This window comes from Camelus dromedarius, unplaced genomic scaffold, assembly GCF_036321535.1.
Source record: "Camelus dromedarius isolate mCamDro1 unplaced genomic scaffold, mCamDro1.pat HAP1_SCAFFOLD_161, whole genome shotgun sequence".
NCBI lineage: Eukaryota > Metazoa > Chordata > Mammalia > Artiodactyla > Camelidae > Camelus > Camelus dromedarius.
Window position 1 is genome coordinate 2,079,775 of NW_026989763.1, and position 26,215 is coordinate 2,105,989.

A 26,215-nucleotide genomic window follows, 5' to 3' on the forward strand; every position below is an offset into this window, starting at 1 on the left:
CTAAAAACTAAGGTGGAAATCCCCTTCGACTGTGGAGGTCCAGCAGCACAGCCTATCACCCTATCTTTGTTCAGATCTAGCATTAGACAGCCTGAGACAGCACCCCATTCCTATGGAACTCGAGGGCAAATGATAACAATAAGGATTTTATATTCAGTAGTTTCTTGGTCTCATTTATATAAAGTGTCAGCAGGTCAGCAGAAAACTCTGGGAAATATGAGTGGGTCCAGAGCTTTTTGCTGATAAGAAACAATCTATCAGGACAGAGTGACCTTCCCATGAGAGGCCTCATGGACATAAACTAAAGGCAGCTGAGCAATGAAAACTAGCAAGACCATGGAACTCAAGCAAGAAAGATCCCTGCCATCCCCCACCCAGTTGCCTTTTCACCCACATGGACAAGATGGCAGAAGACCCAGGTTCTTGTCCAAGTTACACCATCATGGATTCTCACCCATAAAAAGTTATGACTCTATGCTGTCTTAAGCCCTTTCCAACTCAAATATGATGACACCAATATCTCAGCAGAATGTCTATGTCTTCACTTTCTCTCTTCTATTAGGATACTATATCTATGGCCAAAAAGCAGAAATCCAATTAAAAACACCATGCACGAAGGCTGGTGAAAGTCTGCGTAAGAGACTTTGTTCTCACGCTCAGTGAATGAAAACTCAGAAAAAGTGTTCCTTCACCCTCTGCAAGTGGGAGGTAGCCTGATTGTGTGTGTGTTTTTGTGCACGCGTGTGTGTGTGTAAATCAAATACAATGCATTCTGGGATGTGTACAGATTTTTTTTATGTTACTGTCATTTCATGAGGATGAGCCAACCTTTAAAGTAACTTGAATCTAGTGTTCTGACAGAGTCCCAGGATCTTTTGATGGAGGAGGGGAAAGGGGAAAGGAAAGGAGGAAAGAAGTAAATGAAGCAAAGGAGTAAGAATACTACTAGGGAAAGGCAAGACTTTAATTTTGTTCCTACTTGCATCACACACATATTAGGGACTGGCTTTCCCCCATGTCTCATCAAGCACTGAGTTGCAGAAGAAGAGGCGACAGCCCATTTCTCACTGAGATTGTGACTGTACATGGCATCTTATAGACACAAATTATTTACCCTGATCAAACACTCTAGCAGCAGGCCGTAATTCTCCTGTTTTGAGAGACAAGAAAACAGGAGTTCAAAGAGGATGTATAACTTGAGAAAAGTCAGAGGACCAGTAAACTAAAGAGGATGAATTCAAACTCAGATCTGAATGGAGAGTCTGATCTTCCCACTCCCAGGGCTGGAAAATCCTTAACAGACAGGCTTCCCAGCTCCCTGCATTGTTCCTGGCACCAAGCATTTCCCATGGCGATGGTATCCTGTTCTCACAGACACAGTGCTCTGTGCAGCCAATAACCTCCACTCGACCTTGATCATATATCTGCCTCACTCACCAGGCTTCTCCATACAGGCAGGAAAGCTGGCTTTCAAGTGCGTACAAAGCCACCCCTGTTCTTACCTGGGCTCTTCAGCGGCTTTTCCAGCATAAAGGCAGCCATGAATGTGCTCACAGTTTGTACATGAGCCACACTACCTCTCTCCATCTGTCTCCCCACCTATACTACTTAGCTATGACCATTTTGAGAATCTTGGAAACAAATTTTTAAAAACAGAAAAGAAACTATTCTGTAACAAGTACTTAATACTTACAATTTTAAATGACAAGTTACAAAGTGAGTATTTACAAATTGAATCTGCCTTCCTAGGTGTCAGTTTTAACAGTTAAAAAATATAATAGCAAAAAATTCTCACTTACAAAATTAACAAAAACTTCAACAATAATCTGGAATAAACTCAAAAACAATGCCCATGTTGTACATGGAGAAACACAGGACTGTACTGAGGGGTAAAGTAAGAAGTGTGAATGCAGAGACATCAACATATTGTATGGAGGAAAGCAGTTTTGTAAAGATGAACGTTCTCCTAAGAATAATTCAAAACTTACTAAAAATTCCCATGACAGTTCTTATCTGTTTTTTTTTTAACTTGAACAAAATATTTTGGAACTCTTCAGGAATAATAAACTCATAATACTAGACAAGAAAATTGGGGATGGAAAAAAGAATAAAAAAAATCGCACTGTCAGATATTAAATAAATTTTTACAATATGTAAGATATAGCACTGGAGTAAGAAAGTAAGACTGACAGAAATAAACCATGAGATCAAAAAGAGACTCTAGTGTACATAAATATTTTGTACAGTTGGGATTTCAAATCAAAGAGCAAAGTATGAATTCAATAATTGTCTTGGGACAATCAGAGAATCACCTGGAAAAAACAAATTCTATTCCAGTCATAATGACCACAAGAAAAATTACAGATAGTGATGTAAATATTAGAAAGTACTAATAACAGCAAATACAAATCTTTGCTTATAGTAATTCAACTTCTCCTCACTATAAAAAGTAGTATTATCATCTCCATCATAGAGATTAAAAAATCCTACAGAGGAGATATATACCATTATAAGAAAATATTTCTAAGAATACTATCAAGGATAAAACCCAAAAAGAAGACATTTACTGTCTTAAGATTATTTTCGGCCACAACAAAAATAAACCTACTGAACAAAATGAAAGGCAAGAAATGACAAGAAAAAGCTCTGTGATACATGTTAATGAAGACAAGGGGTTAATGTTCATAACATACAAAGAGCTGTCACAAAGCAACAAGAAGCTCCCTCACTTAAATGTGTGCAAAAGACAAAAGGGATCATTCACCTTTTAAAAGTCAGATGGCTAATGAGTGAAAAATGCTCAATACCTCACTGGTCATCAAGTGCAAACTAAAACAATGAAAAAGCAATTTTGCTCATCATATTGGCAAATGTTTTTAAAAAATATTCTAGGTAGTGTCCATCTTTGAGAGAACAAACTGAGCGATCTTTTTGGAGGATGACGTGTCAATGGATATGTAAACTCTGAAAAATGTGTGTACACACAGACTGAACTCCATTTTAGGAATAGTTTCGCTTAGAAAAAAAATCAGTTCAAAAAGATGTACTCATCAGAGCATTTACACAGCACTGTTTACAATGGTGGGAAGAAAAGCTGAAGTGAAATCATATCCAGCGATAGAGAATTGGTTACATAAGTTATTCTACATCTTTTCATTCCCCGCAGGAGAAGGAATTTCTAGAGTCACTTGAAAGGAGCCTGTGATGTATGTAATTGTCACATCCAGGGACTAAATTTCCAGAAACCTTAACTAAAGGAATACTCATACAAGATCACAGGAATGTTTGTACAAGAAGGACGCCAGTCAAACACCCTTTCTGACAGTGGAAAATGGAGAAAACTTAAGTATCCACCATCAAGACAATGATGCGGTAAATGAAGGCGAGCTGTGGGCACTAAGGGGCAGGCGTTTTGGCGTTGTCCAAGGCCTTGTCCACAGTACTCTCCCACCAAAGGTGTCCTTACACAAGAGACCAAATCTACTGCACATCAGGAGACCCCTCTACTCTATCTGAAAGGACCGGGTGAGTCTGGAGTGGGAGGACGTCTATGATATACACCTCAGTGAATAAACCGAGCTGCACAAAACATATAGTATGGCCTTATTTTTCAATAAAGCATATATACACACACATATACATAGATTTCTCATATACATGTATGTATGTATGTGTATATATATATGACAGGCATAAAGGTCATGAAATATATACACCACATTGTCAGCAGTTTTTACTCTCAGGAAAAAAAGGGGAAGGGATGTAGGGGCCTTTCGGTACCACCACAGTTCTCTTTTCAGTATTTCAGTTAAATATACTTGGAATTTAAAAGGTTATTTAAGTCCGAAGTAAAATGGACGTTGCCTCCACAAGACAGAATGCTATACTGGTCATTAAAAATCATGCCAGGGGAGAGAGAATACTGTAGAAAAAAGTGTAATAAGCCGAATGAAAAATGGAGGTCTCCACAAAGTAAACAGGCACAGAGTGCTCGCTCGTTTTTATGACAGACGTAATACACACTGATGAAAAGAACAGAAAATAGATGCTAAAGTGTTAATTATTATCTCTGAGTAGTGGGACCAGGATAGACCCTTTTGTCCCTTTTTTTAAGACTTATTATATTAAATACACATTATTTTTCATCTGAAAAAAGCATTTTTAGATGTCTAGTACCACACATTGAAAAAAATACACGAGTACTTACAGAAATAACTAGGAGACACGGCAGCAGCGTCACACAGTGTAGAACGGGCGATCCTGAATAACACTGCGCAGTTACATAAGGACCCACAAAGTGAGAGCACCTGCTGTCACAGGGCGTGTCCCCCTTCTATTTGTCAGTTGTGTCTTCAGGGCTGAGGCAGTTCTGAGCACGGCCAGTGTCAGTGCTGGTGTCTGGATGGATGCCACTGGAGGTGAGGGCACCTGCAAGCCGAGAGGAAGAACAGAAATCATCCTCTGCTTTTTCTGTCTTGTTTCTTTGTTACTTTTGAAGAGAGGTGTAAATAAGATAAACTAAATCTTCCCTACTAAAATTTCAGTAATGAAACCGTTTTTAAAGTGTTCACAACTTATATTCTGCCTATAACTGTCTTTTCAACATAGCATCATATTTTTTAAATGTTAATTAACTCAGTTAATTAACTACCTGTTGAAACCTATTAAAGAACATGAAATGCACTATGTAAAATCACCACGCCTGCAGTGACTGGCACAGCTGTCTTGATAGCAGTGCAGTCAGCCCCCACCATCCCGCGGCACTGAGCTCCTGATGCTGCTAAGAGAGCACGCTGCCACCTCAGATGGAGAGAAACGGTGAAAGCGTTTTCTGAAATCTACAGCACTGACAAAACTTAACTGACAAATCCCAGGCTCCTTTGAGGCTGTCATTTTCTGTTTCTGGCCAACCCCCGTCAATGAGCAGAACCACCCCATTCCCGAGCCATGGGACTCACGTGGGAAGCAGTTTTGGAGAAATTTCCAGGTATAGAATGTAAAAAACTATACATAGATCTCTGAAAAAAGAAAAGATGCAATATTCTGATTTTGGAAGAAACTCAAAATATTCTCCTAAGCCTTAGTAGCTGGAAAGGCTGGGCATCTCCTAAGCCACTTATTTATTTCACAGCCAGTGAGCATCTCCCACAAACCCTGTTTCCCTGTGTCTGCTGGGAGCCTCAGGCACACTGTTGCTGTCGATCTTATAAGTCACAGGGCTGAGGCGTGTGTCTCACGCCTGCATCTCCCACACAGGCTCGCCTCCTAGCCTCACTGTCTGAACTTGGCCCCATTTCCTCACCTGTTTATTTGGTATCTGTTCTTCTGTAAGCTGCCTGAAATGCTTTTTGGAACATGTCAGAAGAATCAGTGGGTAGAGAAATGGACAGATGGACAGGTGAGAGTTGGGGAGACAGAGTGACTCCAAGAAAAGGGGAACAAAAAAATTTCCTATGCAGAACCCTCTTCTAGTCAGGGAAGAAAACCACCACGGAGAAGTGTGAAGAGGCAGGTTGCTTAGGACTGTTTCCTGGATTCCATGAAAAGTCACACCAAGAGATGAGAGGGTAGAACTATAAATAATAAAAGAAAAAAGCATGCATGCTTGAAAAATATATCTACAATATGTACTTTCTAAAGAATAGATTCAAATCAGCCCGGCCCAATAACACAATCCTTGGGTATTTACAGAAGTGAGAATCCCATCTCCAAACCACAAGGCATCCCTTCGGAGCACTAAGAGTCTACACGGGACGGTCATAAAGTTGTCACCGCAAAAGCGATGCTATCCTGCCCTTACGAGGAATGAGCAGCTGTGCTCGGGCTGCCCACTCGTGCCATTTACACCCCACAGCACCTCTACGGGAGAGGGACGCCTAGCGAGCCCCATCTCTGCAGGACAGAAAACAAGTCCAGGAGAGGCTAAGCCGACCTACCAGTTCTCCATCTCACAGGACTGGTCACTCCAGAGCAGGACTCGAACTCGGACCAACGTTTGTAACCGCAGTACTACCGTGATTTGTGTGCTTTTTGTGTGTATAATACATTTGTGTCCGGCATGAAAGGATATTTAACAAATGTTCGGTTGTCTTGTCTATCTCATTAGCTCACAATCTTTATATTTTTGAATTTTACTCTTTTCCCCTGGAGAAAGGAACGGAAAGAGCGAGGGTCAGAATGAGATGGGGCTCCATTCTTTATCTGTTACCACATCTCATCCAGTCCCCAACCAGGAAGAAGGAGCAAATGTTCTCTTCATCTTTAAAGAGAGAGCTCCACTGATGGTGACTTACTCAACTCCAAAACCAAGTCTGGGGGAAGGGCACAGACAGCAACCAGAGAATTATCACCCGTAGGAAGGAGAAAAGAGATCAGGGGAGGGCTCAGGGGGTCAGCCTGATTTAATTTCAATGGATAATATAATACCACAGACTAAAAATACTAGCATGCAGTGAATTTGCTATTTCTTGACATCTAGCAAGTTTTCATAGCCCGCATGAAACATTATCGTGAACTAGTGAAAGGAAGAGTCCACACTCAGGGAAAATCAATGCCACAGGCAGGCTGAAACCCAGGTTGGAGGAAAGGAAGAGAAAAAGGCATAGTTAAGAAGAGGGGAAAGTCTGGGAAAAAGACATCATCACAAGGACTCTCCAGCATCATCCAGCAATCATATAATCATTCATTCAAGAGAGAGTTACTTAGGTCCTATTTTGTGCAAGATTTTACACAGGGCAAAGCAAGAGTGCAGCGTCCATGGTGGCAGCAAGTGGCGGGGCTATAATACAATTCTGATCCTAGTACCTTGCACAATTGTACTCAGTATAAAGGCAAAAAAATAAGGTAAAATAATACTATGTAAACTCTACGCATGGTTGAAAAAAATTAAAGAAGACCTAAATACCTGGACAGACACACCACGCACATTCCTGGATCAGATGACAGCGCTCTTGGGATGGCAGTGCTCCCCAGAGCGATCTGTATACTCAACGTGGTCTCGATCACAATCCCAGCGGGCTCCTCTGCAGTAACTGACTAGCTGCTGCTACTATTCATATGGGAATTTGAGGGACTCAGTAACCAAAACGTACTTGAAAAAGAAGAAAAACATGAGAGGACTTGTAATTCTCAATTTCAAACCTTACAACTGTATCTCCAGGTGAGATTAGAGGCCATTTTTAAGTTATTACTGGGTTTATCCTTATTTTCAAAATTCTGTACAATGAATATACCTGTTAGAATAAGAAAAATAAAAAGTAAGATATCTTGTAAAACATGCACAGTGATTCATTCATTAGGAAAAAAATTATTTTAACTATAAAGAGGTAAACAAATATCTAGTGAAAAAGGACTACTTAAAAACAAGTGTGCATTTATAATTTTCATAAATTGAAAACTGAAAAGCACAAAAACATCAAGTTTCTAGGGAGACTAGTGAAACATATTAATAGTTATTTTCAAAAATTCTAATTGAACAATGAAAACTCAAGAAAGGGAAAATTGTGATTGACACCCAAGTGCAAACACATGGAGAGCAAAGGCCTAGAAATCACAGTTCCTTTAAATCTGCTTCTAACTCAATAGGAGAGGAAATTCCTCACTTAGGGGACAGTGGAATCCCATACATAAGACAGGATACACAGTACAAACTGCAGTAGTATCGGGAGTGAATTTCTTAGAATTCTAATGTTACAACATTGCTGAAAAACTATAAAAACACTGACAGACAGATTAAAACACACAGTCATATATATTATATTGAAACATATGTAGTCTGCTCCCATGTTGCATAGAAATACAAACATATTTGTTCATTTATAGGCACTGATTACTTTATCCCACATAGAATATTTCAACTAAAACAAAAAATCAATAATACACTCCTCTTGACAAATCTACTTGATAAGTTACTCTGCTATGTAACCATAATATGTTTAAGATAGATCTAAAATTAGTGAAAAATCTTTGTATGGTTTCTTGAATTGTTCTCAAAATTCCAAGCTTAATTTTCAAATAGATCTGAGCAGTATTTCTATATTATCTTTTCCCTTGTGAAATGAACAACACAGTCTGTTGTCAAAATTCTGTCCTTACAATGATTCACGAGCACCGTTTCCTAACAAAACTGCTGAACAGCAAGGCACTATCCAGACACTGTGACCAAATAAATGAAACACAAGGAAGACAGTGACCCTAACCTGGAGGGCTTATAATCTGTGTCAACAGCGGGTTTTTATTTGATTGGTTTGATTGGGTAGCAAAATAAAATCAATCAAGTACTTTCTGCTTTTAGCATTCTGTAAGTCATGACTGTTTTTAGTGTCATGAGAAGGAAAGACTTAAGCATGACTTGATTAGGTCAACTAGCAACAATCATCACTGGAGAGTGAGTAATAAAGAAGTTAACTGATAGAAATGCTTCTGCCTACATGAGACCTAAAATAAATCTATACTGATATCCGAAAGGAAAATGAGGAGATGAGGTCCCCAATGAGAAAACAAACAAGGAATCAAAAAAGGAAAGACGTTTTCATTAACGATTCCAGGCAGTAGTGGAGCATGGTGGTGAGGATCACAGATATTTGGGACGAACATGAGTGCCTGAACTCCCACAGCACTGGGTAGCTGTGAAACTGATATTTCAGAGAAATTTTCTGCATCTCAGTCTTCTATCCATACACTGGGGACAACAACCGCACCTATCTCCTAGAACGGTCCTACGAATTAAGTTATTTTATATATAAAATTTTAAATAAAATACCTCAGATTTTAAATAATACCCCAAAAGCACAAGGAACAAAGAAAACAGAGATAAATTGGAGTTCATCAAAATTTAAAACTTTGCTTCAAAGGGCACCATCCAGAAAGTGAAAAAACAACACACAGAAGAAATTTTTTTCAAATCATTTATCTGATAAGGAATTTGTATCTATAAAAAAAAAAAGTACCTCCTACAACTCAACAATAAAAAGGCAACTCAATTAAAAGGTGAATAAAGGATCTGAAATGGTATTTTTCAAGGAAAATATACAAATGGCCAATAAGCACAATGAAACGATGTTCAATATCATTAGCTGTAAGGGAAATCAAGTCAAACCCACTAGGAGAAACCGCTTCACACTCACAACAATAGGTTATAATAAAAAAAAGAGTAACAAGCACTAATAAGGACACAGAGGTAGCGGAGCGCGCAGCCCTTGCTGGTGAGGACGTAACACAGTGTGGCCACTTTGGAAAACAGCCTGGCAGGTCCTCAGAGAGTTGAACATTTGGTTTCTGAATGACCCAGCAACTCTGCTGTCTGGGCACAAACGTAAGAGAACTGAAAACAAATGTCCACATAAAAACTCCTACAGGAATATTCATGGCGACACTACTCATCACAGCCAAAAAGCAGAAACAACCCAATTGCCTATCACCTGATGAATGGGTAAACAGTGGGGCCCAGCCATACAGTGGAATATTAGTCAGCAATAGCAAAGCATAGAGTACTGACCCAGGCCACAACGTGGACAAACTTTGATAACGTTACTCAGTGTGAAATAAGTCAGTCACAATAGACGGTTCCACCTACATGAAGTGACTCGATTTAAATGAAATGTCCAGCACAGGCAAATCCACAGAGAGAGAAGAGTGGCTCCTTGGGGCTGGGGGAGGATGGGGAAGATGGGAATGACTGCTTATGCATACGGGGCTTCCTGTTGGGGGAATGAAAATATTCTAAGATTAAATGGGATGCACAATTCTGGGCATAGAGTAAAAACGACTGTATATTTAAATGGGTGAATTGTATTAAAACTGGTAAGAAAAAAAGCAACTCGGGCCAGTACCTTCCCTAGTAAATGCAAATTGCTAACTTTTATTAGAGGAAGAAGAAACTGCCCTCAGCATGAAAGTAGGAGATCAGCAAATGTGAGTTAACCAAAATTGGACAAGAGCATTTCACTTGAAACAGTTGCTGAGTGTACACGAAATATTCAGAAATAGGAAAATCAGTTTCACATCAGGAAGAAGCATTCTGCTTCAAATGCAGATCAAGGATTCGGCAAGCCCAGCTGCTACAAATGACCAGAGAAGAAACCTGGTTCTTAAAACAAGCACCAGAGCCAACAAGGAAATGGTGGTGAGGAAAGCAGGCGGCCGAATATCTGGAACAGTTTGCTACAAATTATTTCTCCACTGAAAATTTAAAAATAAAATGAAAGTGATAAAATGCTCTGTTGACCTCACGTGAATGGGCTTCCTTCGGTGCTCGACTGTTCTGTAACCCCGATTGAGAGACTCAGGTGAATCAGCATGTCTCCTGGGAGTCCCCAAAGGACTGCCCACCAGCACGCTGACCACCATCACATCTGCCAGGGTTGAATTGCAGAGAAGAGACCAACTTCTGAAAGGCACAGGAAATGTTGACAAGGAAAGAAAAGGCTGCAGTCAGTCCTGGGACAGAGGCCCTCTGAGCAGAGGCCAGAAGGCTGCAGGTGAACTGCAGTGGCCGTGGGACAGGAAGCGACCATGGGGGAGCATATCTCAATTCTCTCCTCTCTCTCCATCGGGTAGGAGTGGTAAACCTGCATCCTTCTCACCTGGAACTGTGGGTTGGCTGGCAGAAGTCTTACCGACATGGAATGATTATTCAAGTCTCTGTGGAAAAAGTCAATAAATCGAGAGGGAGTAGGGAGCCAACTCCACAAGCCTCTCAATTGCACCCTTATTTATTGTGTATAATCAAAGGAAAAATTCATTAACAATTGTCTGATAGTAATAGGAACTTCGGGAAAGACAGTATGAAGCAGAGATTGTAGAATACACAATGAGTACAAAGGATTAGTGTATCTTTAGGGAAGTAATGGGGTGAGGGGAACAAGATACATTTTTAGACATGTGAATTACAAAGCAGACCACCAGACCAGCCAGGTCCTTGTTCTGTGGATCATAGACTATCTAACAGCACACAAGCTCAGCGTTTATACCTGAGGGCCTCGGTCCTTGCTTTGCAACCAGCAGAGTGCTATCTAAAACCTCAACTATGCAAGCAAAGCATTGTCTCTGCTTTTTAATGCAAGGAGACTGGAGTGAGGATGTACAGGCACTTGCTTGTAAAGCAGTTTTTAAGCATATATTTTTCTTCTTAAAGTTCACAGGCGGCTGGAGTGTGTTACAATTTGTTAAACCAATCATGGGCTCCCACATGGAACCATTATGGAGGACACCCTAAGATGACAAATCCTGCCTCTGGGTCTTTTCCTGCCATCTTCAGCCACTCTAGCAGGGTCTAGGTACATCCGTGAATAACGATCCTACAGAACTACCCACACTCTTAACTCCTGGTGCTTGAAACTTAATTTTAGCTCTACACAACTTACCGTAGAAAAGTTTCAGAAATAAAAGGTATAATATTCCTTTTATATCTCATCATATTACTGATTTTTCTGATTGCTCTAAGTTGCTTCTACTTGGTAAAGCAGATAATTCTGCAGGTGAATTCAGTAATTTCCATTGGGCATATCTAGCCATTTTGGGCTCTCTAACTTCTATTGGTCAAATACCGATACACTTAATTGATTTCTTTGTTTATCAATTTCAGCCGGGAGGAGAGGGAGTGTCACTCTTTTCCTCAGCCCACCCTCAACACTTTTCTCATCGACTCAGGCCTCCTGAAAACAAAACAAAGGATTTGTTTCCCTTCTACTCTTTCCACAAAACCAACAGGAAACATCAGCCTGGAGAAAGAATTCAACACAAATGTTAAAACAAAAATCTATAAACCTGGAGCAACTCCATCTCCGAATCATGATACACAATGACATGAGAGTAAGTGTGTCAGGCACAAAGCATGCGTGAGCCTGACCACCTGATTTCTATTCTTCAAAGGAAGGAAGGTTTTCATATTTTTTATTATCATTCTTTGTCATTGTTTCTGAATATGCCAAAAAATAGTTTATGAAAGAATTATGCACTGCAATAACAGGTTACTATTGTATCAATTATAGAAGGCATTCAGAGGGGATAGGAAAAGCCACCTCTGTAAAAAATGCAAAATTTCTTCCCCTGTTAAGAACACGTATACAAAATGCAACAGAGAATTCAAATTCTTGTGGAGAGGTGCAAAAGCCACAGAACCAAAGCAAAGTCAACAGAATGAGTTAATTCAGAATTCACTGGACAAACATGCTCAATGTATTCAAATAATTTTAAAGGCACACTGCAAACCATTCACTTTATGATCTGCAGGCTAGAGGAAGCATTTCCTGCTTTAACAGACAACAGAAATCAATAGGGTGCCCCAACAAACAAGGACCAAAGAACAATCAGGTTTTTAACAGCTCTGATAAATCAGCATGTTCTAAAGATCAAAATCCAGAAATTTTAAACATTCATTCACACCACAATGAAACAAGCACTTAAAAAAAAAAAAAAAAACAAAGAAACTAAGCACATAGATCATGTACATAGAACAATGAGGACTTCATGTACCGCTGGAAGAACAAGCTATAGCCTTTTACTTGAAAAATAAAACTACTTTTAATGATAACTGCTAAAACACATTTCATCATTCATGTTGCCTTGAAAAATCTGAGGCACTTGTATCTGATCAGAAAAGCAATTCTGGGTAATAGTCGGTTACAATTCAGTGCCAGTTTGCTTTAGAAGAAAAGAGAAAAAAAAGCTACTGTTTCTCATATCCTGCACAAAGTGTGAAGTGCCTCCCTCCCTCTTTCTCCTCCCGTTTTCTGAGCTCATGCTCCCCAACCCTTCTGAAACAAGTATGAGAAACTCTTATTCCCACCAATATGCAAAATGACAAAAGAATATCAATTTATTTGTGTAAATATATGCCTATACCTTGAACTGTAGGAGAAAGGTATCAGAAGTCCATATGAAACTTATTTCTAGATTCCTGAAATCACACACACAAACGTTCACACAGACACAGACACATACCCCCTGGATTACTGGGCACTTCACAAGTTTAGGAATTCCAACTTCTAGAAGATAACTTTGTAGTTAGTTTAAAATACAAATCTGTCAGCTTTTGAAAGCCTTGATCATCTGCTAAACCATCCAAATATCAAAGAGATCCAATTAGCTTTCTCTGTAGAATGTAATTTCACTTGATGGCAAAACAGACCCTAAGAAGTACTGGATCAAAGATTCGTGTTTATCACTACCTATGATCGTTTTTAAGCACATTAACAGATTCAGAAATGTATGTCTCAACAACATTTATTCTTATTGAAAAAGCATACGTGTTCAACTCTCTATACAGTGACTAGGTCCCATGATGGTGTTTAAGAGCTATTTTGTGTATTGAAATATTTATTTTCAAGTGCAGACAAGGAGGGTGTGTATTACTCAGTTGTAGAGCACCTGCTTAGCATGAACAATGTCCTGGATTCAGTCCCCAGTACCTCCAAAAAATAAATAAAAATAAGTGCATATTTAAAAATAAGAATAAATTTATATAAAAAAAAGCAGACTAAAAAGCACTGCAATCTATATGCTACAATTATACTAAAAAAAAAGTGTTTCTTTCAAATATTGACTATATGCCAATCACAGAGACTATCACAAATCACACCTGAACCATCACGTGTGATTCTCAACAACCCTAAGTAGACACGGATGAGAAACCCGGCACTGAGGATGAGGAGACGGAGCTCGGAAGATCCGGGGACTCTGACCGTCCTGCTCCCCGTGACACCACGTCAACCCAGGGCAAGCTCTGACAGACCTGCTCTGAGGGGACACCCAGCTGCATGGAACCTTGGGGCATTGGGGAGTCCCAGAAAACACTAAAAATTGTTCAGTGAAAAACCAGCTCAAATATATTACACTTTGCCACATCCTTTAAAAAGGGAAAATGACTGAGACCTTTTTGATGCCTCCGTGTCCTTTCTGCCATCATCAATTATTTGCCCTCTCAGGGTGACCAGTGAAGAACTGGACCCCATATGAAATGCACTCAGATGGAAGAGCTTTTAAAGTTATTTTAAGAAGTTTGTAAGACCCTGTCTATGCCTCACACAGGTGGTCATCCATCACTTCTCACTGGTGTGGACGTACCACCTGAAATCACTCCTTTCTGCTTTTTAAAATCCCTTCATCTAATCCAGGCTTTTCAACAGCAAAGAAGCACCTCAACCACAGACACTGGACAGCTTTTCACCAAACGGACTCGAACAGCCCATTGTACTACCTGGAAACCCTTTTCTTCTATTAAAACCACTTCCAGGTACTTCATCATTTTCTGATTGGTGGACTTGGCCTCTGACTGGCCTACTCAGAGAGCTCCCAGCCTCACATGCGGGGGTGGGAGAGGACCCTGCTGTTGGGGGAAATCAGTGAGGAAGGCGGACATACTCCCGCCAGGTCTGCAAGGGTAGAATTGCCACAACGTGCTCAGAAATTATACCGTCATCACCCCTGGGCTCCCATGGACTTGTTTCACATTAACCAAACTCATGACACACTGATGAAAGAAAACCAGAAACTTAACTTATTAATGTAACAGAAGACGTGAAACTATGAACCAGACTGAAATATCAGAGTTCAACCATGAGTACATTTTCTCAATGGCCTAATCACGGGGAGGCAGTCACATGGCAAGCATGGACAGAAACAGAGCAGGAAGGGTTTCTAGATTAACTCAATGGACTAAATTTCTGTTATAAGAACTGATCTACTGCCTGGAAAACAAATAACGCCAATCACGATTCACTCTCTGTGGACAGTGGCCAATACATGACTATGAGCATCTGTGTAACTCTCTTTTCCCTGTCCTTTCTGGGCTAAAATATGCACAGAGGTACAAAGATTCAGGGATGCAGATAACACTAAACACCCAAAGCCCATCTCTGGGAGCCTCAAACCAGTAAGCCAGGGTTTAGATACCAGCTCTGCCACTTACCATTTCTGTGATTTTGGCCAACTTACCCTCTGTGTGCCTCAATTTCCACACTGTAAAACTGGGATAACAATCAAACCTTCCTTACTCGCTTGTTGAGAAGATTGAAGGATTCATTTCTGTAAAACTCTCAGAAAAGAATGTAGCACATTTTGGGTGTTCAACAAATGTCAACTTAATATCAAAGTGATTTACAAGTCTCCCTTCTAATCATCTTATGTGTTTCCTGGCTAGTATAAGTCCCAAAGAAAATCCTTATTACTCCTTTTATAAACTCTTGGGGAGGACCCTTCTCTTCCATCCCACCACCTGTTTAAACCGAGGGAGGGAATGCCTCCTAACCACTCCTCTGGGCCATGGAGAGTGCTTCTCCATTCACACCCCTGGCCCCTGGCCAACAGCTAGCCCTCGTCACACTAACAGAGTGAGGTGTGAGTCCGGGGAGACAAGCAGGGCATTTGAAACCCTTCCTTTCCCTCCAGTGTTGATCACCATTGGGAAGCACTTGGGATGCTCGGCTTCATGACAGGACAGCTTTGTGCATGAACGGGCAGGTCCTCTCAAGGGAAGGCTCGCTATGTCACAGAGCTACATGGGACAGGGTGAGTCTCTAATTCTGGGACACAGTATCATGACACGCATTTTCCCACAGCCCTGAAGTTCATGGAGAACGTGGCTTCATCAGTAACAAATAAGACATTTATCGCCTGCCTACTCTTTTGTGTCATCTCTCAGTTGGCTGCTGGAGACAACATGTGTATAAGTATTGGATCCCTTTAAGCCCCAAAATATATGAAGTAACAAAGAATTCTGTGGCTTAACGTTGGTTCAGGGCGACTGTGTAACAGTTCTGACTCTGCTGATGCTTAATTATGGGTATAGGAACTAAGGAACCTCCTCAAATATCTTTCAGCATAAAACCAGCTTTTCTTATTTTCCTGTTTCTTAGTAATTGCCAAAGACTCTCAAATGATGGCTTCACACAAAAAAGCAGCTAAAGTTTATGAGCCCTCTTGACATACCCACTGTGGTAAACACTTTACATAATTTCTAATTCTCACAATTCTACAAAGCAGATATGAATGTCCCCATCTCACAGACAAGGGAAAAACTCAGAGCAAACTGACTCAGGCTCACGTGGCTCAGTGGCAGCACGTGCACGCAAACCCAACTCAAAAATCTACACCCCTTCGTATATGTACCAAACCTCCTACCACCAATTAACACACAGCGGCGGAGTCAATACTCAGGGAACTCAATACACTTTTCAGCTTTAAGGTGCTCCAGAGGCCGCTTGTAGCTGTTTTATAAAATCCCGGCTCACTGACTTCTAACACTGGAAGAAAAGACCGATTTTGCCATTGTTTGCACAGCAAGTCTGAAATGTTCACAGCGAGATGACAGAATAAGTCTAAGACATAAGCAGAATAATTTTTCCAGGTAGACAGACATAATGGACATTGTGCTATTCTGAAGCACTAAGCAACGGAATCAAAACAAAATAACATTTGTTAAGCCTTCTTTTGCAAAAGGAATATTAAGACTGTTAGAAGTTGCAACAACGCCACCTATGGCTAAAATGACCTTCCAGGTTGCCGGGAAAGATGCAACACAAAAATTGCCTGTAGGATCAGAAAAGAGAATCAGGTAACTAAAAGCTTATGTAGCACATACTGCACTTTGCTTCGGGGGAAGGGAAGGGTATTCAGTATTTAATCTGATATTGCTAATACTCCTGAATATAAACAAAAGACATAGGTTCATGGAAACTCATCTTAGAAGAGGAAAGAATCCAGTCCAGCCACTTCATTTTACAGGAGGGGAAACTGAGACATGGGTTCTGTCCTGCAATCGGCAGCAAAGCTCTCCCAGGCCTCATGTCTTGCACTGTAGCATAAACCAACAGATCTGTACTAGGCCTATATTCATAAAAGTCACGTTTGTATTTTTCCAACAGTAGGTTATCTAAGTATCTTGCAAAATAATTCTCAAAGAGCCAGGATATCATACAAGATTGATGAAATACAAAAACATTTATTTACATAATAAAACAGCATGAGCTTTATTCTATTAAAAAAGTGACTTGTTAAATCAATGTTTTGATATTTTAAACCTGTTAAGAGTGCAGGAAAAAAAATCAAAATTTTGCTTAATCACAAAAGAGAGAAGCTTATTCCCTGAAAATGATCAATGTGGATTTTACTAAACTTAATGAATCTGGTCAGAATTCCACGAATTTAAATGTCTGTGTGGATGGTTACACGGCAACATGAATTCTGAGTTGTAACAATACATATTCTGTGTAAATAATATTCAAGGTCGTCTGATTAAGGCAATTTAACTAGTCCCTGTCTCACTAGTATGATACAGATTTCATTAAAACTTCATACTACACTAAAAAAAAAAAAAAAGAATCCTTGTTACTTTAAACCATATTCAAATATATCATATATATAAATATTATAAATATTGAATATGCATCAGAAATAAGCGACACTCTTTAGTATTCAGAGTTGATCCTTCTAAAATATCTGTCATTCTGACAGCACATTTTTATTAAGCACCTCTTGGGTTCTTTGTATACAAGGCGTCTAACTCTCACAGTCAGACAAGTTAAACGATATTACTCAAATTTCACAAATAAGGAAATGTACTTAAGCCATGAAAACAACTTACATATTCACCATCAGGAAAGAAAAGAGTAAAGATTTTACTTATAATATTCACTGACAATCTTGTCTTCCATATTAAGACTACATAAAACCAATTCAGTCTTTGTAAGTATTTCTGTCAATAAGGGCCACTAGAGAAAAACAAGTAACATCATTAACAGTGGTTGGACTTTCAAAGCCCACTTCTCTTTGGCACTATAATTGTTTTTAATGTTTTGTTTTTTGTGCTAACAGACCACTAAATTAAAAAAATTAACTTTTTAAGTAATTACCTGAGAATTAAACATTTGTGAAAATGTACAATTTTAATTTATGACACTCTGTCTCACATTCTCACTGGTGTCTCTCCTTTGAAGTCCTCATAAGGCTGAGATCACTAAAATCGGCCATTTATGGAGTCACAGAAGTTCAGGTAGCCACTCAACGGGAGGCTGATTAGAGGAGCAATTAAGAATGCATCCTGTGCAGCCTGGGTTCCAGCACCGAGCTAGCCACGGCCAGCTGGGTGTGATTTAGGACAAGCTGCTCCATCTCTCAATCCCTCAGCTGCAAAAAAGGAGACACTGATACCTACCCTCAAACACCTGCTATGAAGTAAAACATGAGGAAAGCATTTTAGTGTTAGGTAGGTGTCCACTCAGAGCGAGTTTGGTCATTATGATGATGAGGATGGCTGTTAATAAATTAAGCTAGACCAAAAAGGAGAAATCACCTTAAAGGAGAAACATTTTAATTCAATCAGCATTTCCTTTTGGATGGATTGCAGAATGTTCTATTGATGTTTTTAATAAACCAAGTTTTGTCCATTAATTATAGATTTACAGGTTCATGGACAAGTCTCCAGAAAAAGAATTAGAGGCCTCTAACCTCTGAATACTAAGAAAGTAAATTAAAAAAAATCATTTGGGAGATTATACCTCATTTGGGAGAGTATGTGCTTAGCATGCATGAGGCCCTCAGTTCAGTCCCCATAAACTCCATTTAAAAACTTTCTTTTTTAAGAAATGGAGAATTAAAGCAAAAAGATGGAGGAATACAGAATATTTTAGAGACTCATCTCAGATTTAAGATGGGGAGAAAACATCCATTTCTCAGAGGAAATCTTGAGAACTATGTAAACAGTATCTGAGATGTCTAGTCTTCTAACATTATTCATGAATTCATATTACCAAGTCTTAAAACTACCTGATAACCCACAGAGGTGATACTGATCGTAACACCTTCCAACACGGATCGAGCTCCCGCTAGGACTGCTCTGTTCTGACATCTCTGCTCCTGAGGCCTGACCAGGCTGAGAGCACTAAATTCGGTCATTCATGAGCATCTCGTGTAAGTCCTCCATGTGTGCTTCTAACTCTCCCCTCACCAGCCCCTCTGAGGGAAGCACTGTTATCATCATCCCCACCTGCAGATAAGGCCACTGAGGTACAGAGACTAAACCCTTTCCAGGTCACATTGGCATTAAAGGACGTCTGTATTTCTGCTGTTTTGCTTTTGACAAAGTAATCTGAGATATCAATTCAAGGGAGACTGTTAAATAGTCAAGTCTGTCAGGTCTTCACCTCAAAGAGCAGATACTATAAATTCCTGATGTAGGATGAGGCTGCCGCCACAAACTGACTCAGCTTGAAATTAATATCCAAGGTGAAGCAGCGGATTCACGTAAATATTCACGACTGTCAACTCCGGTCACGGGTCTGGGCCCTTCACTGCCTGAACGGGTGTGAAATCCCCACCCGTGTCAGGGAGGGACTCGCAGCTCTTCCGGGACTCACCCAGGATTCACGGGCTGTTTCCCCCCACAGGCTGTCCTCAACGATTAAAAAGCTCTCAAGATTTTTACACCATGCAAAACTGAAAGACATTTCTGCAGATGGAGCACTTTCTCAGGCTTAAACCTTTTTTGCCTACACTCAGCAAGGGGCAAAAAAAAAAAAGAAACATGACTCTACAAAGTCTCTGACCCTCACCACTCACGGGAGTAGAACGGCCACAGCAGCAGATGAGACTTCTCATTGCACGATGAGAACAAAATAAAGCCGCCCCAACAACAGGCACTCCCAGAGACAGAGCTCAGCAGTCTTCTGCACACTCACAGTTGTGCAGTCCTCACCACCATCTATTTCCTGAACACTTCATCACCCCAGAAGAAACCTCCTGTCACTAACACTCACTCCCTAATCCCCCTCCACCCAGCCCCTTTCAACCATCACCTGCTCTCTGCCTCTGCATGTGCCTTTTCTGGGCATTTCAGATCACTGAAATCAACAATATGTGGCCGTTTGTGTCTGCTTCCTTTCACTTAAAATGCTGTTTTCAAGGCTTGTCCATTTTGAAGTGGTATCAGCATCTCTCTCTCTCTCTTTTTTTTTTTTTTTGAAACCGTTAAAGTTTATTAGAAGGTAGTAAGTACTATCAAAAAGAGTACGGTGGAGCATAAGTGATTGGGTTTCAAAGGGAAAAGTGCGGGTTGAACAGTCAGGGAGGAGTTCCCAGAACAGGTGGCCTTTTTCATTTTCCTCTTTATTTGTTTTTTCTTTTTTATTCACTCTTACATGTGAATAATGTTCCACAACATGGAGTTACTACATTCTGTTCTTCCATTCAGCAGCTATTTTTGGACGAAGTCCAGTAGAATGAGTGTAAGAAGTGACTATCATGGATGGCATTTAAGCAAAGGGCAAGACGTGCTTTCAAAAAACAAGCCAACAAACAGAGGCACAAGGAAATTCAGTGCGTTTCTGAGCAAAGAGCATGCTTGCTTCGGCAGGACTACCGTGCAGGGCTGGGGCGGATACTGGCAAGAATCACGGTGAGGGAGTCACCTGAGAAAACTCCCCACTGCAAGCAGCTCAGCCAATTCTCCCTCACCCTGTATTGTTAGAGCCATGTTTCTAGGTTACTCTTATTTCAAGTAATAGTACTTTAACTGCACATCTGATCATCTGCCTCAGACCACATTACCTAGAAGCCACAGAAAATCATTCACTGACCGGAGCAGCTCCAGGACATAACGGTGATGGATCAGGGAGTCCAGCAGCATTCCAGCCTGCAGGCACAAACCCCACATGTGCCCTGGTGATGTCCGGAAAATAAAATGCATGGAAATATCTCATTGCTGGTACACGACATCTGCCCTCAAATTGCCCCAAAATCATGCTGGCAAAGCACTACTCAAACTTTTCACTCCAAAAAAAAAAAAATGCTAAGAAGGCAAATTTAGGCCCTTCCATTAAAAACCAGCAACCATCACTGCCAGTATCTGAGCTGGAATTCTCCTGACTTCAAAAACCACCGCGCAGTTACTTTTCAAACGTGAAAGTCATATATGTATTCCACGTAGATGATATTACAGTAGGATTTTTCTTTTCAAAATTTCCAGTTGCAACATTAGCACAAGAAAGTTTATGTTTCAGCTTTAAAAAAATCAATTATCCTCCACTTTCTTAATTTTGAACCTATTATTATTTTATAAAGGGAGCTATGCTGCATATTATAAACCAACTGTTTGGTTTCTGCAAATAAGACCTTTATGACCTCACTATTTCAGAGCAAACTTTAATGATGTTTTGAGAGGTGGGGCCTGGGGCGCTCACTAACAGCTTTTTAAATACTGACAAGTATGTGCTCTTAAGTAATGCAAAGGCTCTAACTCCACACTAGCTCAGAAAGCAAAGAAACTGCACCAAAGACTTACTTTAACATTTTAATATATTCCTATTGTTTTGAATATTAAAGTTCTTAAAAGATATGATTTTTTTGAGAAAGCCAACAGCTGTATTAAATTTCCTCTCACCAAGAAAGCAATCTTTATCAAGAATAAAAACCCCTATAGAAATTGAAATGACGGGATGTTTCTAGCTAAGTGAACATGCAGATCAGAACACAAACCTAAATCCTATCAGATCTCACTCGAACGAGCTCAACAAAGTCCTGGGCTACCCTGGAACTTAGCTCTTCTTTTCCAAAAGTTGGCTGAGCTAAGATCATCACACAAGGCAGGGAAGGAAAGAAGATGAAAGTCCACCTGGCAGCCTCCATCTGTTTACTTCCAGCCAAAAGTCGCCTCTAGGGTCGCCCTGCTAACAAGCCCTCCCCATAAGGAAATCCGGCATCCACACTGCCCCTGCCGTCCCCAAGCAGTCCCGACGCCTCTCTCCCAGCCTGTGAATGTTCTTCTAATGACCCCCCCTGTTGGTGGCACCCTTCCCCTCTTCCCTGCTACACACACACACACACACAGAGCCACAGCAGTCTTCCCAAATCACAAATTTGATTACATCACCCCCACTTCAAACCCTTCAGAGGCTCCCTGGTGGAATTCTAGCCCCACCCCAGACACTGCTTGCCCAGCCTCACCTCAGTACACAGGTCCCCAGTGACCTCAGGGGCCCCCTGACTTGCTCCTACTCCCCACTTGTCTCCAGGCTCATTTTGACTGTTTCCCAAGGAAGCCTTCCCTCCTTCCAACTACCACAATTTGTTCCTCTATTCCTAGAACATTCTAGGCTAAGTCAACTTCTGACAATGCTAAGCTCACAAGAAGCAAATACATTTTGCTTACTAATGTGGCTCCACCCTCTCTCCCCTAGACACACAGAAGTGCACGTGTTATGAATAAATGAATGACGGGGTGGGTCTCAAAGGGACAGACATACCTACTCTCACCCGTCCCTACCCTTGTGTCTGTAGAATATCAGAAGAAAAACCAGAATTACCTTTACTGAGGGTCACTTTCTGATGACACCCTTCACTGACTACTGTGTCAGTTCTAGTAAAACCCAAGCTCTTCCAAAGCCCTCCATCCCGGACTCTCTCCAGTGTCCTCACCAGCAGGGGCACCTTCCACCCTGGACCACACAGGGCACTCTCCCCGTTTCCCCACGCCAAAAGCCTCCAGGCATCTGCCCGGGCTGCACCTGCCACCTGAGCCACATTCTTGACTACTTCTCCTGGCTGACACTCTGTCCTCACAAATGAATATAGAGTCCATTTCTTCCAGGAAGTCCTCTCTGATAATGTCCTTTAGGTCTTGGTTGGGCTTCATCTATAGCAGCAGTACATGGTGACCAACTGGGTGTTTGCCCGCTCCTTTGAGACCACGAACTCTTGGGGGCCACGTGGGAAGGAGTGAGAGATTACAAGAGGGGTGCGGGAAGCAAAAAGCAAAAATCACAGCCCAAGTCCCAAATTCAAAGATACTTTCTCAGGAAAAATTATAAACAATTTCACACGTGTGCAATTTGGGTACTGTTTTTGTGGCTTGTGGACAGCAAGAACTTGGTGTTCTAGTCCAAAACCCAGATTACATGCAAAGAAATGTATATATTCATATCCAAAGGAAACCAGAGCTGCTCAAAAACAGTTTGCAGTTAGAATTGAAAGGAACTATGATAAAGGCAATCTCTCTCTCTCTCTTCCTTCTTTTCTGGCATCATATAATTTTAGAAGTATTTGCGTGACCAAGAGATGGCTACAGCCCGTGATTCTTCACTGGAGTGTTTGGGGCTGAGGAAGACCAGATTACATTCACTGCGTAAATGCAATCACACCAACACACTGATAGGTGCCGTGGTGGTGGAGATGATGTTCCAAAGCAGGCAACCTTATTCTGTAAGAGAACTCTAAATAGAAAGTAAGAAATGCAATGTTCTGTAGTCAATTTCATTTGCTATATGGGTCATTAATTGATAGTATATCTTGTCTAATGAAACCCAAAAATAAATTGTCAACGTCGATTTTCTTCATCTGACCATTTTATGCTAACTTTGGATATTAAACCCTCACTCCATAAGTAAAACTCAGGCCTACGCTGCAGCAGTTACATCCCGTGGAAGAAAGCCGATCAAGGGAGAACTGGAGAGTTTCCCTTCAGAAGCTGCTAAGTCTGGTTTTGCACCTGTACGTTATTTGCAACCACGTCATCGAGAATGGAGAAAACCTAACAACTGTGGGGCGAAAAGCACTGAGGTGCTTCAGAAAAATCAAAGAACGCTGAGCTTTGTGAAACAGTCCTGAGGCACTTAAATCGTACTTTTTCTGAAAGGCTCCAAAACTGACCCAATTCACCATTCCAGGTTCAACAGGGAGGTACCGGATTTAGTAGAGAAAACATGCCCTTGAAGTCTGACAAGGCCTTGCTTGAATTCTGCTGCAGCATTTACTAGCCACTAAATGGACCAATTCCTTAACCCTCTGAGAAGGCTTCCCGATCTGCAAAAGGTGGCTGCCACCGCCCACCTGGGAGGCATGGATGAGAACGCAACACGCAAGTAGGGCTGCCGACTGGTACCTGACACGGGGCCTGACTAGCTTCCCTCCGCTGCCCTTCTCCCCCTTTAAACTTGCACTGTTCCCCCGGTAAGGATCAAGACCACGGAACAGAATGCCCGATTTTTCTGTGTATCCCCGGATACATGACTTACCCTTAGGAGGCCAGAAAAACTGCTTCCTCCCCAGTCACTATCAACGTTCTTAAGATTCTGGGTATTTTTAACTCTATTTTCCAGGGAGACTATTCCAGAACTTTCCAAGCACCATTCTCCAGGTTGGCTCCCCTCCCAGCACCCATTCTTTCTCACTTCAGATACTCTGTATGATTGCCGTCTGTTCATGGGAAAGCGAGTCCGGTAGGGTGGGGACTCCCAAGGACTCCCCCCTCCCTCACAGGTGAGTGTGACTACCTTCTGCCCACTCCTCACTCCAACTCCAGCTTCTAAGAAGTCTACCCTCCAGGACCCTGCAGACTCTGCATCTTCCCAAGACACACACGTGGCCACGACCCTCCCTTCAGATTTCTTCCTGGCTGGCCCTGCACACCCCCCGGCCCCTTAAAGATAAATGGCATTAGGCTGAAAATCGCAAATGCCGCTGACTGACACACCAAAGCTGCATGGTCTGGGCTTTCCTCCAACACAGGCAGGGCCCTGCCCCCCCTCAGCCTCAGTCTGCAGCTCTCGAGATGATCTAATTCACATGCAAGGCTATGAACACCAGCTAAGAATGACGACTCCCAACGTGTATCTATAGTCCGGCTCCTTCACCTGAGCCACAATCTCATAGACACGAGTGCCTCTTTGAAGTCCTAACTTGGATGACAAATGGCATCTTAAAAATGCCTCATGTTCACCATTTACTCTGGAATTCGATTCCTGGCAGGTACCTCCCAGACTCCCCATTTTAGTAACAGCCCCAGCACCCAACTATGTGTTTGAGGTCACATTCAATTTCCAATGTTCCCTCCCCTAATCCCTGCCCTGGAATCAGTCCTATTATTTCCGTCGCTAAGCCCATCTCAAATGTGGTTCTACAGGGACCATGGCCTTAACCCCCCAAGTTCACAGCATGGTACACTGACTAACAGTCCTCCGTAGGGTGCTCCCTGGAGGGGGAGGCATCTCCTGCCGCTGGTCACCTCAGAAGGCACTGGATTCTCACAAAGGAGGCCCAGGAGAAGGGACTCAAGGTTCTCCCGTGGTCTGAGCTTTGAAGGGCCCGAGGTCTGGGGGAGCTCCTAATTAGCAGACACACTTGCCAGTGAGCAGATGAGGATGGAGGAACCCAGGCAAGGCTGTTCTCACTCCAACCCCTGGGCTCTCGGGAGCCACGGGAAAGGCCTGTGTCCAGGGCACAGCCCGGCCATCACAGATCCCAGCCAGCATTAGCCAACACGGACAGCCTAGACTCCATCTAATTGTGACACTTACTTCTGTTCAGTTCCCCACCCAGAATGTGATGGGCTCATTCAGATATTATGGCCTGTCTCAAGCGATACAAATTCAGTGATAAATGAAGTGTCCACATTTGGACCAGAGCATGAAAGGAGAAACAAGGCCTCATGTTCAGCATGATGGTGGTGGCCAAACCCTTCCACCGAGTGAGATGAACCATGATGGGGGTGAGAATCCAAGGTCCTAGGTCGGCCAAAACATCTTCCTTCAAGGTTGGCTGGGGTGTTGCAGACTCCCTACCGCAAACTAACTACACGGCCGTCAGTGGTGGACATCAGCTGCAACAGACACGGAGTCAGATATTTATGCAAACATGGGTTAAAAGTAAAGGCCAGGGCAGGGAGGCCTGCACGGCTGCTGAGGCAAAGCACAGACCCGGCTCTGAATGCCCACTGGCTGGAGAAGAGAGGAAGCTACGGTCCCCTTTAGCGGTCGCTGTGTCAACAAGATCCAGGTGAGCCAGCTACTTAGGAGAAGGCCATGTTTTCCTGATACTCAGAAAAACCAGCCTCGTAAAGGGAACACAAGAGTGGCATGGATTTTAGACCCACTTCTGCCCCTTTATGAAGGCAAAGTAAAGTAAATGGCACAGGGATGTTGAATGCAAAAAAAAAAAAAAAATTAAATAAGTAAACGGTGACTGCTTCCTCCAACAGCGTCCCCTGCAGCTGCACACCCATGAGCCTGCCACTCTCTCACCAGTGACCGCTGGCCAGGAAGTGCCATCACGCACGTCACACAGTGACAGCCAGGAACCGCGTGAAGAGCACGTTTGTGTAAAAGCAGGAATCGAGCAAGATGCTGCAGACTTTGACTTCACAAGTTTAAATACTCCATGAAAAGAATCCCTCAGCAGCCGCCTAAATCAATTCGCATCTCACTTCTTCAAAACAATCAAACAAATTTAA

General features: G+C 41.8%; 1 long non-coding RNA gene across 4 annotated transcripts in view; it reads right to left on the reverse strand.

Annotated features, from left to right (window-relative positions):
* LOC135320591 (uncharacterized) overlaps positions 1-26,215 on the reverse strand; it is a 120,283-nt gene that overhangs the window by 29,971 nt on the left and 64,097 nt on the right. For all 4 annotated transcript variants that reach the window (XR_010379794.1, XR_010379795.1, XR_010379796.1 and 1 more), the window contains 3 exons: positions 5,937-7,090; positions 4,959-5,018; positions 4,208-4,428 (listed from right to left, as the gene is read on the reverse strand). This is a non-coding gene — a long non-coding RNA (uncharacterized LOC135320591). The remainder of the gene's footprint in view (positions 1-4,207; positions 4,429-4,958; positions 5,019-5,936; positions 7,091-26,215) is intronic.